A 3,528-nucleotide genomic window follows, 5' to 3' on the forward strand; every position below is an offset into this window, starting at 1 on the left:
GATTCTCCATGCCCTAGGGTACCACAGACTTTGCCACACATCCTGGTTCTTTTACTTTTGATTCATTTAAGTCCAGTTTGGAGTAATTTAAGTGGTTTTTTTTTTTTTGTTGTTGTTGTTGTTGTTTTGGTTTTTTTTTTTGTTTTTTTTTTCAGATCCTTAAAACAAAACAAACAAACAAAACATGCAGCCAGGCCTGGTGACACAGGCCTTTAATCACAACACTCAGGAGGCAGAGGCAGGCTTATCTGACAGTTCAAAACCAGCCTGGTATACAAAGAGAGCCCAGAACATCCAAGGCTACACAGAAAAAAACTGCCTCAAAAAACAGCTGTCTCTGGCATGAGCTCATTGGCTGGCTCTCTGATCACCTTCCTTAGGGGGAGAAGCCTTGCCAGGCCACAGAGGAAGACAATTCAACCAGTCCGGATAAGACCTGATAGGCTAGAGTCAAATAAAAATAGAAGGGGAGGAAGGCCTCTCCTATCAGTGGACTAGGGGAGGAGCATAGAGTGAGAAGAGGGAAGGAGGCTAGGATTGGGAGGAGATGAGGGAGGGGGATACAAATGGAATAAACTGCAATTAATAATAATAAAAATATAATTATAATTATTATTAATAAAAGAAAACAAACAAGCAAGCCATGCTCCAAAGGACCACCCCACATCAGAATTAAATGAGCAGCAGAAATCGAGTCTATGGCTTATTTAAGTAACAATCACCACCACCACAACAAAATGGACAAAAAGGTGGAGGAGGGAGAGAGGTGGGCCTGGATCTAAGAGAAGGTAATGGAAATAACTGGGTGAATATGATCAAGATCATTATATAAAAATTTCAGAGAATTTATAAAGTATGTTTAAAGAATTTATAAAATGATGTAACAAAAGAAGAAAGCAATATTTTAAAATGTGTATTGTAGTATTAGGTGCACAGAATATTCCTAAAAAAAAATTGCAAAAGTGTATTTTAGTATTCTCACAAGAAACCAGAACTCTGATTTACTGAACTAAAGAACTGAAAAACAATTTTTAAAAAAAAGGTAAATGTTAGAATTCTATACAGATAACAGCTTGTTCTTTCACGTTTAACTATGCATCATTATTTTTTTTTAAATCAAGAAAAGTCTTTAAGTCTATTTAAAAATGTCTGTTTTTCAAGTCTATCTTTGTAATTATCTATTTTTTTTTTGGCAGGTCTGCAACTTTATTTGGTATTCAGTAGATTAGTTCTCATTCTTATTGACCGTCTGTAGGTTTTTGAATGTGGTAGCAGGCATAAAAGTTACCAGCGTGTAGAGCTTGCTTGGTGAATCCTCATCTTCATTGTTTTCTGGACAAATGTACTCAGATGCGATATGGAACATTTCTTATTCCTTTGGCCCAGACAGCTTTATTGAGCCTCATATCTACGCCAACATCTGGAGTCCCCGTCTCCTTCACGGCAAACTTCCCAATTTCTTTGAGTTCCGGGCAGCATGCTTCCTGAAGCCCGGAACATCCACTCCGTAGATGTGTTTGTGAGTTTAATGGTTTACTCCTGGGTCACCACCTCCTTGATGGCAGAGCCGCCCTTCTTTCGCTGGCCACCCTTCTTTGTAGGAGCCATTCTGCCCAGCCCAAGCAGGGATACTTAACTTCTTCAATAAAAGTCATTACCGATCATGCTGGATACTTAAATTTACACACAGAAATATTTAAAATAGACATGAAAGGAACATTATCATTAAAATATTTCTTGGGTGCTGGGCTTCAAGAAATTCATTTCTATTTATCTGTAATTAGTATTTTTAAATCAAAGTTAAGCAAATATCAAAAACAATAAAAATATTAATAACCTCTAAATAAAACAGTTACATTGTGGACCATAACAATTTGTAGACACATACAAACACACAAATATATATATATATATTTAAATGTTTATATATATATATATATAAATTGGCATGAAGTATTTTTTGTTTGTTTGGGGTTTTTTTTGTAGATTCTCTTATCCCTTCATTCTTATTGGGTTGGGCTATTTTCTAGCTTGGCTTTACTTTTTGACTCCTGCGGTGAACATTGCAGCATTTATGTAAGAGATTACTTGCAAAGACAATTTTCTTCTCTGTGACTATGGGAAAATAGATTTGCACACAAGGAAGACTTAAATAAGAAAATACATTACTATAAAATAGCAGGATAGTGGCCTAAGGCATATATGCTTACCATTGGTGCTGGCAAAAATATGACAAGACTATAGGTTTTAATGGAAGACCATTATACATTTGACCTATGATACATATAAGATTTGGAAATCAACCTTAAGAAGTTAAAAGTTATGTGTGAGAAGCTGAATCATATTTTAGGAAGCTTTTCTCATGATACAGTTTAATGCTATAGATATATAAAATACATGATTTGGGGGGTTACTGACAAAGACCACCAATTACTTAATTACTGCTTTACATGATTTATGCCTACTATTAAATAATCTATTAAGTAATTTATTTATCTATTACATAATTGTAGATTATTAAATAGAAGTAGCCTTTGCATCACCGTTAGAAATCCCAGTGTGTTCATATGACATTACCTTTATCACATCTACATTATTTTATTAAAAACATAAAAGTAATATTGCAGGAAAGTTATTGAGAGAGATATTCCTCATCTATATTTGAACAGGTGCTTTTTTACATAAACTTCTGATTAACAAACTACTTTAGAATCTTAAAACATTGCAGCGCTTCATTAACATAGAGATGCTACATCTGGTATAAATGAGTATTAGTTGTTTGGAATGCATTATTAATTCAGTGAATCATACTTTTCAATATTAATTATCTATGGAACAGTTTTCAGATCTACTCTCATTAATCATAAGCCCTAGGCCAATATGCTAATTTAAAGTCTATGTAAGGATCAGTAAATATTTGTTCCCTGTTAATATGGTGCTAACGGTACAAAGAAGACTGCACCGGGTCCGAGGACCCTAAGATTAAATGGTCAGCAATTGCAGCTCCTGAAACAGTCCTGATTTCTCCACTGCATGTAATAGACCAGTGCTGTGGTCCAAATAAGCGGGACTGTCAGCAGGAGTCAGAGCTTAATCTCCCTTATTTAGTGCTTACTCCTGTATTCTTTTCTGTTCTTCTATCTCTTTTCCATTTTTCTTAACATGTATTTATATATGCCTGTGTTTTGTGTAAGCGAGTTTGTGTATGTGTGTGTGCGCGTGTGCAAGTATGTGCACCATGGCACGCATGTAGAAGTTAGAGGGCAACTAAGGGGAGTCAGTTCTCTCCTTCCACATTGAAGGTCACTGGAATGGGAAACAGATCATTTGTGTGCCAAGCATCTTTTCTTGCTGAGTCATCTCACAGGCCCTTGTTTCACTATCTGTAAATTTCAACAATGTCGTTCATTCAATTTCCAATGACGCCACAATTTGAAATGTAGAGTGCAATGCAGCATGTGTGCGGGAAGACCTTAGTAAAGACGAAATTGTTTCCTAGGTAGAGAAAAAAGGTTTCTCCCACTCACA

The 3,528-nt window shown here is 35.7% G+C and overlaps 1 pseudogene; it reads right to left on the reverse strand.

Moving 5' to 3' along the window:
• Positions 1-1,225: 1,225 nt before the first annotated feature.
• LOC129669977 (60S ribosomal protein L31-like) lies at positions 1,226-1,608 on the reverse strand (annotated as a pseudogene).
• Between the last annotated feature and the right edge of the window lie 1,920 nt (positions 1,609-3,528).

This window comes from Psammomys obesus, unplaced genomic scaffold (assembly GCF_907164565.1).
Source record: "Psammomys obesus unplaced genomic scaffold, mPsaObe1.curated_primary_1811, whole genome shotgun sequence".
Taxonomy (NCBI): Eukaryota; Metazoa; Chordata; class Mammalia; order Rodentia; family Muridae; genus Psammomys; species Psammomys obesus.